Here is a 14,523-nt window from a genome sequence, read left to right on the forward strand (position 1 = left end):
ACTTGCCAGAATTTAAATATAAATAAGGTAAATTTTAGTCACTTAAACTTATTAATCAGCACAGAAAATTGGTATTCCTCTTTAGATAACGAAAATGTAGACAATATGGTTGATATTTTTAATAATAAAATAACAGAATTCATTTATCACTCTACATTCTCTGTAAATAACTACAAACTAAAAAAATTATTAAACTAAAAGAGTGGAATACTACCGGAATAATAACTTCAATCCGAAATAGGGAAAAACTATTTGCCAAATTAAAATCAAGACCCTTTGATATACGTTTTAAACTTTTTTATAATATGTATAGAAACTTATTAAATGATTTAATTAGAAAATCTAAACAACTTTATTATCAAAATAAATTACTAATCACTCAATTATTATGTTGAATGTAACACGGCGTTTGGTGTATGCAATATTGATACTTACGATCGACAATAACCATACTATTAACACAATATTAATAATATTATAATAACCAAGTCTCATAACTTATAGCTCTAAAAAGGTAGGTATCAAAATTCGGAAAAAAACCTTTTTTTTCCCCAGAGCCTCGGTAACGTGGAAAAATTAGAGAATATTAAAATAATACATTTTGACGCGGTCCCGCGCAATAGCTGTTTGAATTCAAACAGCCTTTGCGCGGAAGCCGCGCCGTGGTTCTCAAACAAAACCGCCAATCGACGACGGACGACGCCAGCGCGCGACACCCGCGCGAGGAACCGTCGGCCGGCCGTTCGGCGAACCAGATAAAACGAGTAACTTGTTTTCTAGACCTCGCCGGGTATACACGTACGGACACGACCGACGTCCCCGCGAAGTTTAGCTGTACAATATATAATACGGAAAATCCATTGTATCTTTTTTGTTTTTTTTCGTGTCTCACTATTCACCGTGTCGGTGTCATTCTTTTAGTTGAATAAAACACCGACCCTTCATTAAAACCACCAAATTGCGTTTTGTTCTTTTTTTTTTGTGGTTAATCCTAACCGTTGGTTACCTCACCACCACCGTCATCACCCACGCGGCACTCCACAGGTACGCATCAACTTTCGAAATAAAAAACCAAAGCTTTCGGAAAATTAAAAGCGTTTCTCATTGACAAATATAATATTAAGATTATACAAATATAATATTTCATATTTTTTTTATTCGTATTATAACTTATCTGGTTATCTTCTTCAATCTGAAACATAAAATACATTACAAAAATTATTTTCACTATCATATTTATTTAAAATTTCAAAACAAACCATTTCAAAAACAATACCAGAAGTACATATTCCTTTAGAACATGTAAAGGTAAGTAATAACAATAAATAATAAACAAAATTAAATACTAACACCAGTTTTTAATGTAACATCATAATTGTTACACAACTAAGAGGAATAACTAAATTTTTATAACCTTATACTTTGAAAATACACCTTTATTAACAATTAAAACAAATTACTTTATTAATAATAATAAAAGATTAAGTAAAATTACTTAAAATTTTAATAATTTATATACATATTAGATAGTACAGAATAAAATAATATCAGGTATTTTACAGGTACTCTGTAAAAAATATTATTTAAACATATGACCACTATGTCAATAGAAAAAATAAATAAATAAAAGTAATAATTTAGCAATAATAGTCTTTAATATACATTTCACCTGCTTTTGAACTCTGTGGAGGCATATTATTTGAAGTATAATCTATTTGCTGAGAATCAGGAGGAGCAAGTTCTAAAGATGAGAATGAAGGCCATGATGTAGAAAAATTGTTATTTTCTGTTGATGGCTGAATATTAAAACTCTGATGTTGAGTAGATGTAGATGTAGCTAACCCATAGCTATAATATTATTAAAAGCTGGACTGACAGTAAGAGGACTAGAATTTGTAATAGGATTAACATACTTGCCAAGTTCAGCTTCCCACAAAATGTTATTTATAAGAACAAACATGTAGAGTGATTTTTGCATAATTAGTCGAAAGCTTACTAACTTTACACCCCACTTTCTCTCCAAAAATGTGGTACACATTTCTATCATTTCGTTCGTTGAACAGTTTTTTCATGATCGAGTAAGCTTCATTTACCTATAGAGTAAATAATTATTTTTAAGCTCATTAAGTAGGTATAATACAAAAAAAAAATTCTTATAACTTTTAGTTGATATTTTACTAATTTCTTACTCATCCTATTCATCTATATAGGTACTATGTAATTTTAAATGATGAATTAAATATTACCATACCTAATTGTATTTCATATTTGTAGCACTTATGAATAACTTTCATTTCAAGATAATATCAATAATTTGTTTGATTATTAATTTAACTATTTGAATGATATGTAGGTAAGTCCTGATTCCGAATCAGACAGTCTATCTTTGCCCAGAATCGTGTTTCGTATACATAATTGTATTGACATTTATAGAAAAACAAACTAAAAAAAATTTAATTTTAAATTATCCGTAAACAGCTTAAAACAAATCAAAATATTATAAAAATCTTATCAAGTATCGGAATCAATAAAATAATTAATAACCATCTGATATAAATTTCAAGTGTTTATGGTTATTCGTTTTTGAATAACATACAACAAAATAAGAAAATTGCTAGGATGAGAAATCGAGGGAATATATAATATTGTAAAAATTTCTTCAAACGCTTCATAAAAATATAATGTGACTTACTTATAGACATTTTTGGATTCTAAGTGGAACGATGAATTTATTGATTTTACAATAATGTGTGTTTTTTATTATTTTGTTTTTAATTTTTTTTTGTGTCTGTCATCACCTTTTTGACAGTAAAAATACTTAGATTTTCTTCAAAAGTATCTTTTCTGACAGGAAAGTGAATCGTGTTGGTACATTGGGGGGAAGTAAAATTTCCCAGTAATTATCAAAAGCACCGTGAAAAACAAAAGAAAAATTAAGGAAAAACGGGAATTTTTACGCAAAATCTGTTTTCGACAAAATTGATTTTGGTTTTTGGTACAACTCATAAACAAATGACCGTAGGTGCATGACATTTTTCTGGTTGTTTTCATTTCCATTTTCTATACATTATAAAATTTTCAAAATATTTTGATTTGTTTTGAACTGTTTACGGACGTTTACAGTTTCCATTTTTTTTACAAGTGACGTACTAATTCGTGTCCAGCCCCACAGAGTTTTGTCTGAAACTCTTCAACACATTGAGGTAAAAATAATCCTTGGATGCATTGCAGTTAAATCTCGTAGTTTTTGGATTAAATTATTTAAATCTGACTTTTATATATTACGTAAAAAAAATTTTTATTAAAATTTCAGATTTATACCAAACGATTCAATAGATATAACTTTAATTTGTCAATGCGTATATGATTTATCGATATGGAAAAATATCTTAGACAGCTGATCGATAAAACTGAATATCTAGTTTTAAAAATTCTCAAAAAACTACGTAGGTACCGGTACCTATACGTATATACCTATTGGCACCCCTTACCAAAACATTACCACATATGAATTTTATAACTCTTTTGTTGCAATTAAATATGATTTTAAAATAAATGGTTCGCGTTATTTGCAGTGAATATTTAAAAGTTATTTGTTAGGTATTTAACCAATAAGGATCTACGATTCTACGACCCAATACTATAAATGTTATTACGTTACAGAACCAAGATAGGTATCTTTTATCCATTCTATGCGTTCTAGAACGCCAACCCCTGGATTATTCTAACATTAGGTGAAATACTGTTATTGCAATAAGTTTCCAATTGATATTTTTTGTTTATGGTTCGTACTTATTGCTTCATAATATTAATGATAACATTGAGTATAATATATTGTTGTAGGTACAATATAGGTATGTAAGTACTCAATGATGATAGGTATAATGGTATAAATATTTTTTTTTAAGTCCAGGAACAAATTTAATATTTTTTACGTACCTACCTATTTGGTATATGATAATATTATATCTACCTACCCATATTATGTATGTTTACATCCCAAAGTATCAACTATATTCAACTAGGTTCACTTTCCTATCAGAAGGTACTGTTGAAGAACATCTAAGCACTTTTACGGAACTAAAAGGTGATGACAGAAACAAAAATAAAAAACATACATCATTGTAAAATCAATAAATTTATCATTAAAATATAATACAATGCTCCTGAATTTTATTATTATGTATGCCTGGGAACTTTGTATTTTACTCGTTTGCTATTGATAGAGAGTTATAGATTTTATAATACTTTATGTTGAATGTAAATAAAAATATAAATTTCATTTGTGTGATATTGTGTGTTGATAATAATAATATGTTAATAATTATTTTGTATGCAAAAATGTAGTTTTTTTTCTATTAATGTCAATAAAATTGTATTTATTGGGTAAAAAAGATTGAAAATTTAATACTTGGCTCTTAACTACATGGTTGGTGGAATAGTAAGCTATACATTCTATGAAAAATTCCAAGTTCAATGATTTAATATGATGTATGTATAAATGTATATATATGTATATATACAATATATGGTATGGCGAATGGTTTAATATATAACCTGTCTCTGAGTCCCTTAATGGAGAGGACTATAATCATTTAGTGGTAACTTTGACTGTTAGTTACAGATAATATTACATTGAGTAGGTTTATCAGGGTATTGAGACTGCAAGGTGTGTAAAATAGTGGGCTATCCTATGATAAATGTCTAGTTTACTATGTCTCTACATGTATGTAACGTGACGTAGGTAACTATTTATAATATCTTCTAGCTATGTATACTACAATAAAATAGCAGTATACCTATTATTTATATTATGTATGATGTTTATGTATAAATACATATTATATCTATAAATGTATACCTACTGTACATTTTATATACTATGTATCTATGAATTCTCTTATAATGCAAGTTAATACCTATTTTTTGCAAACTGGAAAAATGGGCTGCAGCAAATGACACTGGTGTTATATGAAACTATGTTATATCATGTATTAATAATGTATAACATTACAAATGACTAGTGTTTGGTAAACTATACTTATCAAATTCAATATTTTAAAAATACATAGTTCACCATTATGTATTAATAATGTATAACATTACAAATGACTAGTGTTTGGTAAACTATACTTATCAAATTCAATATTTTAAAAATACATAGTTCACCATGCCTCTATATACGTATTATAGATGTGTATGATTATCTTTTGACTTAGTTATTGCTAAACCGTTTATGTATGTGTATATACCTACATCTGTAGATATACATCAGTGTATATATTATATATATTTTTTTTTATTTTAAAACTATGTTTTATTATTAATTTTTAAATAAATACAATATTAAAAATAAACCATAACACGGACCTAAATGAATTGTTTACATGAGCAGGTTTTCTAAAATTTTGTACATACCCCCATAGTTTGTTCTTCTATATCCTTGCGCAATGAAGCTTAACTAAGATAATAATATTGTACACAGTATTACATTTTTTATGTTTATATGACGGGGCGCTGATTGCTTCTTTTGATAAAAACCGTTTTTAATCTGCAAAAAAACACATAATAATATTATCATATCCAACTATAAATTATCAGAAATATAATATTTACGTACTGTAATTATACAAGATGAATTGGTTGTCATAATATAAGTATATAACACACACCTAGGTACCAAATTATAACTATTAATGAGTTTGTTTTTTAATGTTCCATTGGCCCTTCAATTTAACCCTGTAGTGGTTTTTTTTTGCTTTTATCCAGGATACAAAAAGGGAACATAATTTCCTTAAAACTGTATACAGGTATTTATTTATTTTAGATTAAATAACCATATTTCCATTATTTCCTCTAACGATTTTAGTTATTTTGTTGTACTTAATTCAAAAAACATAAATCGTAGGGATTTGAAACATATTTCGTCACACGTATATAGCTCAAATATGTGTGCATTTAAAAATATCAACATTTATATGTAAATACTTAAACCAAACATACTTTTCGACAGTGTAATGATACAAAGTATATATGTTTATATAATTAACAATGTTCCCGGTGATATGACATACATTCAATTAAAACAATTCTGTACTGTGTGTTGGAATCGTGATAGGATTACATTTGTAGTTATTTGTAAATATAGTGAACGTTATAGCGAACGTTGTCGATTCGGGTTCGATACCTATGTGTTTATATAAACTATATCACTAAAAATCATTTAAATCGCAGTCATGAAGGAGGGAAGTAATATTTAAGATTATTTGGTGAGGGTTCTGGAGTGTATAAAACGTAAATATTCGACGTTAAAAATCGGTGAAAGTAACCTAACCGTTATCAATGCATAAAATATGTTCTATCTATTCCTTGGAATATATAATTGTATTACGTGGATTCTCCCGGAAATATTTATTTTCTACCCATCTTACACAACTAGTAAATCTAAATTAAAAATTATTTCAATATAAAATTATTAAACGCATGATAATATTGTAAAGTGGATAATTTATTTACTGTAAACAGTTTTTTTCTTTGATAAATTCATTTTGGTTCCAATTTACTACATGTATGTTAGATGTATGCGTAATATTTTGTCACTTCACACAGTCTCTCTAAAATGTGCTATTTTTTCTTCCAATTATCTCGTCTACAAAATATAAATCTTTAGTGAATCGGAAGACTTGATTGAGTATTTAATAAATTATCTAAAAGAGACGTGGACGGTCGCCTCACTAGGTCGAGGGGCCGCGCTGCAAGCGGCGTCCACCAATATCGGGCCATATAATAAAAAAGACATTAAACGAATATTTAAGGTAACAGTATACATATTATCATATTCTTTGATAAAACAATATTACGAAGTGCACAATACTTTACATGAATTGGGAAATATATGATTGAGGAATTAATCAATTTTCTAAAAGACACATGCCCGGTCGCTTCACTGGGTCGAAGGGCCGTGGCCCATGCGGTGTGCACCAATGTAATATAAGAAAAATCACGATTAATCCAAAAATAGTAAGTGTATCATCGTAATATTTTAGAAAATTATGATTGTGTTAGCGCAAATTATTATATCTGCTATTATCACAATCTAATTATTACAAAACACTGAAAATTAATGAAATAAAAAATATTATTTACTACGAAAGAGAGACTGTGACTTGATTTATAATTTTGTAAGCTTATCTTAAATTTATGTTTGGACGGTTGATACATGAATAATAGCGCTGCCGTAGTATGAATAGAGACAATATGACTTACTATTTCATACATTTGTCAAATTGTCCGATTGGGCGTAAGTTAATTAAAAATAAAATAAAATATTTGTTATGATTGCTTGCATTAATACATTTACTTACTACTGTATGTGATATTATTAATACAATTTGAGGTGGATTTGGGTATAATTTTATAAAGTTATTCATGTGAGGGTAAAAAATCCGTGACGTTACAATAGATTTAATTTAATCTAGATTGTTACTTCTATTTTTTTTTTTAATATTTCAATAACTCAATCGCTCCATTTTGGGCTTTGAAAGTCTCTGCTCCTGTACTTACTTTAGCGATCGTCAATTATATTTTCAATGGTACCGTTTCAAAAACATTTCCCCTTGTCCAGTCTCTAAGGAATGGCCCATCTGATGGAACGATTTGAACATACATTGTTCGTTTGTAGGTCCAAAATAATAGGTTGGCATTAGTAAACCATTTTTTTTTTCTTACTGTCTGATTTTTTTATTTTCTTCAGAATCTAAAATAAAAAATGAAGTGTATTATTTTTGTCATAATAATATAAAATTATTTTGTTTTGTTCGTGTATAACATACTTGGACGGGCACCGCAATGTGATATGGAAAGTTTACAGAGTAAATTGGTGATAAAGTGTACCCGTGCATTTAGTCTCTGCGTTAATTATATGATAATTTATGCATACCTATGTTGCAAACATGGCGTTAAAAACCCTTGACTGCATTTCGAACAAATCTACGGGTTGGACAAAGTGTGTACGTTTTTGAACATTTTGGACAGTCAATTCTGTTATTTTTTCAGAATGAATTCGTTTGATGTGCTTTGTTTTAATATGAGTCATGGAAAATGTAGCATCACATATATCACATGTATGTTTTATTACGCACGATTTGCACGCATGCATTGTTCATTGTTAGGTCCAAAATAATGTTGACCATAGTTAACCGTTATTTCTTCTCCTGGTCTGATTTTTTACTACGTTGGCCCCTAAAGATGAAATATCAGTGTTGGTCTCATAATCATGGTTTACAAAGGTTGCTGGATCTAGCCGGGTTTCCCCTGTAGTTTGAGAATTAACAGAAAAATATGTTATATACATAACTTACAATAATGTAACATATAAACTGTATATTATGCCCAAAACGAGTGTACACTGTACAGTGATAGTTATTATGTATTTGGGGCTTACAGATAAAGGGGGGAACAATGTAATAATTATACAAGCCGACCGACATAGGTATATTGATAAATATTATGTACAGGTTAAACACAGATAATATACAGAGTTATCAGTTATGATAACAAATTATTATATACATGGAACAAAATTAATTTGTATAAAAAAATAAATATAGGCAATAGGTAACAGGGCAGGTAATAACTAACACAATATCTTTAAAATTATATCACTTGTCAGTGTAACGATAAACGACAAATGTGAACAGTTTTTCATCAACCAAATCTAATCTGATGACTGTGCACCGCCCCAACAGCACAAGCTCCTGTCGATTTTCAAAAGTCGACAAGGATCGGACAAGGATCCGAAAGCCGCAAGGATCGGCCTACGCTTGATGCGTTTGGCACTGCAGATCTTTGCAGTCGGTCTACACTATAAAGCCTGATATTTAATATTTTGATTGGTTAAGTAATTAATCGATAAAAAGTAAAAAAAAAAATTGTTAATTTACTATCGAATACGATATCAAAAAACGGGTTACTCACGATTGTTGTGAAAATTATGCTCTACAATTTTTTGTAATAGGTAATTATACAGTAAAACTCTTCAATAAGCTGTAACATGTTGAATTTAGCCATACCTGACTCGGAGGTCTGCGCACGCTTATGATTATAGTATAATTATTATATTATGACATTCAATTTGTAATAATTGTTTCATATTTGTATACAATATACGTATACTATAATGTAGGTACACTAAATGAAATAAAATTTGATTTAATTTTGATTTTTTTCTTACCTACTTATTAATTATTTCGATATCGTAATAATTAGTATTTTTTAATATACCTAAATAGTTCGATAATTCAATATATACGGCTTTTGAAGTGGCTTACAGCAAAACTATCTATTAAAAAAATATCTATATATTTAAAAAATTCTTACGATTGTTTAAAAAGTTCTTCTCTACAATTATTATAATAGATATTTTTACTGTAAACCACTTCAATAAGCCGTATTACTTGAATTACGAATCCATGTTTTTATGTCATATTTTGTCTACTAGTGCGCCCTCTTAAATGATTTTCATAGTCAGTATGTTAGGTATTTAAAAAAAAATTTCCGTTTACAAAAACAAAAATTTTTTGCAATTGTTTGTTTTCATAAACATTTATTTATTTGAGTTTTATAATTTAAAAAATCAAATTTTTGTTTTTAAAATCTTACATTGAAAAGCGTTTTAATAATTTAAAGAAAAGGAACTAACTTTTTCTTTTATGAGGGCCAGCATACAAATATAAAATTTAAAATTAAAAAATATACCTAAGGGATTTTTCTGAAATTTTCAAGTATAAATATAAAAATAAAATAAAATGAAACAAGTATCAAAAATTTAAACATTCCGCTTATCGAAGTTCTGATTGTCTCCATCACGGTAGATTATAGAGGTATAATTATGAATCCATGTTTTTATGTCATATTTCGTCTACTAGCGCGCCCTCTTAAATGATTTCCATAGTCAGTATGTAAAGTACATTCTGTGAAATTGTCAAGTATCTACAGTCATTCGTATTTTAATTTCAACAAAATAAGAAAATCGTTACATGAGAAATCTAGTGAATATCAGATGTTGTAAAAATATGAATTTCAAACGCTCATAAAATTTTATTTGACTTTCTTGTAGACATTTTTTTTTGTGATAAAGATAGAAAAACTTATAAATGATCTTGTTTTACATTTTCAAATCTTAGATCTAAAAAGAAAATTTTTTATGAATTTCTAACTCAAAATAATTATCAAATTTTTGTCATTTGTACGTATTTTGTCAATATTTAAACTTTAAATGCTTATAAAAAAAAATTGTGACTATAGATTTTTAATGTTTTTCATTTGCCTTAGAAACAATATATTTGGAAAATGTTATGGTGCATAGAAAATGCTAATATAAACATTCAGTCAAAATTTCATGTACTGTAGGTCATGTGTTTAAGAGTTTTTGAAAACAGAAAACAGATTTTGCGTAAAAATTCCGGTTTTCCTTAATTTTTCTTTTGTTTTTCACGGCGCTTTTAAAAACTACTGGGACTTTTTTAATTTTGACCCCCCAAAGTACCAACTAGATTCACTTTCCTAACAGAAAAGATACTGTTGAAGAAAATCTAAGCATTTTTACTGTCCTAAAAGGAGATGACAGACACAAAAATAAAAAAATTTTAAAAATTTAAAAAAAAAACACACATCATTGTAAAATCAACACATTAATCGTTTCACTCAGAATCTAAAACTATTAAAGAGTACAATATTTTTCTGACTTGGAAGAAAATATGTTATTTCGATGAAATTAAGTCGAATATGGTTGGTATTGCAGGTTAGTCGTAATTCAAATAAGTAGGTAGGTACTAAACCTACCACCTAAGTACCTACTAGTTACTACATTTTATTATAATATAGAATCGATAAAATCTGTTTTTACCCTAAATCCACGTCGGTATAGTATGCCTACCTATGCGGTGTTTCCCCAACTTATTCCCAAGCGTGATGTAGAAAGGAACTTCGGATAAAAACGGTGGGTCAATCAATCTGTCGTGACATTATTTCACATATTATCATTAATTATTTATACTAATTAATTTACGAGTTATTTATGAAACAAATACGAAGTATGGCACATCCAAGTATTGAACGTTGTAAGGCATCGAAGTATTGCTCTTCGACATAGTACCTGATGTACATATATTGCCTATCCAACGTGCCGTGTTTGACCATTATTATATTATAAAATTAAGCGGGACATCCTTATATCATATGGACGTACCATACTAACGTTTAATAATATTATGCTAGGATTTAAATGCAATAAAAATAGTGAAATTTTAATTTTATTTTTAACAAAGTTTAATAATCAAGAATTAACGTTATAAAAGTATAAAATGTATGTAAATAAAAACATAATTTTATTAGGAACACATTGCATCTTCACGTTTGGTTTTGGTAAAGAGGTGGGGGAGGGAGGGTCATAGGTGTTCCTAGATGTTAATGTTTATGAGTGATTGACATGATTTACATGAAAATTATGGCATTAAATAGTTACGGAACCAAATTTTGAGAAACTTTTTTAACTTTGATCGGCTGTATCTCAGTTAATCTATTTGGTCTAGAAAAAAGTTTTACCAACAAAATTTTAGAAAATTTAGTAGTCTACAATTTCGTTTCAACCTATATAACACAAAATATGATTAGTTTACGAGATATAAGCGAAAAACTGAAAAAAGTCGTCTGAAAGTTTTGGGGTTTTTGAACCCCACCCCCTAAGTTAGCACATAGTCCTCGAGATCAAAAACTTAGAATAGACATCTTAGAGTACCTCTAGACAACCTGTAAAAGTTTCATTAACTTCAGAATAATTTCCAGGTAATAATTGGATATCAACTGGACTATAACGATTAGTATCTAAAGAAATTTATGATTCATGAACAATCACAGTCTACAATCTTATTATGAACACAAAAACATCTATCCCTAGCTACTATCTGCCGGCCACCACCGAATGATGATGGTCTCATTAGCTGATACCCGTTTCATAGAATTGTGTACAAAGTATGAAAAATAATAATTATTGTTTTAAACTCTACACCGTCGTCATCGGCTGACACGCCTACATCCTCCGGTTTATCGATCAGTCTGACAGACAACTCTTCAACGGCGTCGAATTCGATTGGCCGTGACAATATGATCAACGTGGGACAGGACTCATTTTCAGAGCAACAATCTCGGCCACGGAAAAGTGACTGACAGCAAGGCCACCGCTCGCAAGGCTTTGGTCGATGCGTCTAAGTCCTAAGACGACTATTCTACCAGACTTGACCATATTTCTGCGTTTTCTAGTAACTAGCTGCCTGCCATGGTTGATTTTCAGCCTAAACGTTTGAACCTGCAGATAGTAGCCGTTGACGGATTCATCATTCTGGTTGTTGGCGCGTTTTCAACATAGACATTCGTTTCATGAATCAACTATTATTATTTTTTATGTATTACCTACATAAATATATTAAATAATTAAATAAAACTAGAACCGAAAAAAAACCGAAAAATTATCTTCCGACAATTATTGATTCCGGTTCCGGTTTAGGTTCCTAAAGAAATCAAAAAAAGGGTTTCGGTAAGGTTCCGGTTAAAATACCAGTATTTTTAATTTTGGTTGCAAGCCATGCTATAGATATTAAAATAAAGTACAGTGAAAAGTTTAAAGAACAAAATTGTTAAAAAAACAAACTTTATATTTTTTGGTATATAGTGTAGATATTAATTTTATCCAAAAATTGTAGATAGATATTCGAATAGGTTTGAGGTCCACTTTGAACTGTGCACGTGCAGGTATCAAAAATTGATGTGTGTGTGATACATCATAAAATAATTTTAAAATGCTTGCGCAAAAACTTAGTATAAGAAATAAATTCGCTTTTTAAAAAAAATGTCTAAAATTCGAAAATGTATAATTAGGTACCTGCCGAGTACCTACCTATAACATTCCCCGGATTTCACACGAACAAGCTCGTCTTTTACCACAGGTTCATTTTGGACTTCATTTTCGAGCGTTTCTGGTTGGATGTCACCCGTGTACACCGGGAACGACATCCTTTGAAAAATATGTCACCCACGATATCGTTTCTAAAACGAAAAAGACGCATTTGGTAGTGGTGCTGTACTACACGTCGTCCTCGAGGAACGCTGTGACATCCAACACTTTGAATCCGCCACAGATCAAGTGTATAAACAGAACGACGAAACGGAATACATTATACTGTGTAGCACGTAAAAACAATACACTAAGACACTAATACACTAAGACCTTTACTGTTAGAGGTTTTCATTTGTTAACATCAAATATACTGAATAGTAGGATGGAGATCAAATTCACGATTAATGAAATCAATAATAATACGTAACAAGTAGTAATGACTTGGGATGTTATATGCAAGGGAATATACACAGAGTTTAACACATTTTTTACCAAAATTTTTTGAAAATATACAAGGACAAGAAACTCTAAATAAACGAACTGAAAAAAACCCATAACATCATATCGACACACAGCTTTTTATATTTTTTTTGCATTGCCATCGGGCTTAACAAGTTTTTAAATCGTTCTTCAGTTATAATTCATACATTGAACGCATAATACCTATTTCAGTTAATTTAACAAAATAGGTTATCAAAATAATATTTTAACAATCTTAACTCAAGCCAATATTATAATACCATAATCGTTAATGTTGTTGAAACTACAGACAGACGTTTTATACAAAAAATATTGAAAAATAATACATTTTAGATTTAGCATATTTATCACTCAATAATTATGTTGAATGTAACACGGCGTTTGGTGTATGCAATATTGATACTTACGATCGACAATAACCATACTATTAACACAATATTAATAATATTATAATAACCAAGTCTCATAACTTATAGCTCTAAAAAGGTAGGTATCAAAATTCGGAAAAAAACCTTTTTTTTCCCAGAGCCTCGGTAACGTGGAAAAATTAGAGAATATTAAAATAATACATTTTAGAAATAAAAAACCAAAGCTTTCGGAAAATTAAAAAAACCATTTGATAGCGTTTCCCATTGACAAATATAATATTAAGATTATACAAATATAATATTTCATATTATTTTTATTCGTATTATAACTTATCTAGTTATCTTTTTCAATCTGAAACATAAAATACATTACAAAAATTATTTTCACTATCATATTTATTTAAAATTTCAAAACAAACCATTTCAAAAACAATACCAGAAGTACATATTCCTTTAGAACATGTAAAGGTAAGTAATAACAATAAATAATAAACAAAATTAAATACTAACACCAGTTTTTAATGTAACATCATAATTGTTACACAACTAAGAAGAATAACTAAATTTGTATAACCTTATATTTTGAAAATACACTTTGTATTGTAACAATTAAAACAAATTACTTTATTAATAATAATAAAAGATTAAGTAAAATTACTTAAAATGTATTTATTTATATACATATTAGATAGTACAGAATAAAATAATATCAGGTATTTTACA

At 28.8% G+C, this 14,523-nt stretch overlaps 1 pseudogene; it reads right to left on the reverse strand.

The window, feature by feature from the left end:
• The window catches only part of LOC103308430, a 9,091-nt pseudogene extending 7,053 nt beyond the window's left edge, over window positions 1-2,038 (reverse strand).
• Window positions 2,039-14,523: the final 12,485 nt, after the last annotated feature.

This window comes from Acyrthosiphon pisum, chromosome X, assembly GCF_005508785.2.
Source record: "Acyrthosiphon pisum isolate AL4f chromosome X, pea_aphid_22Mar2018_4r6ur, whole genome shotgun sequence".
Lineage (NCBI taxonomy): Eukaryota > Metazoa > Arthropoda > Insecta > Hemiptera > Aphididae > Acyrthosiphon > Acyrthosiphon pisum.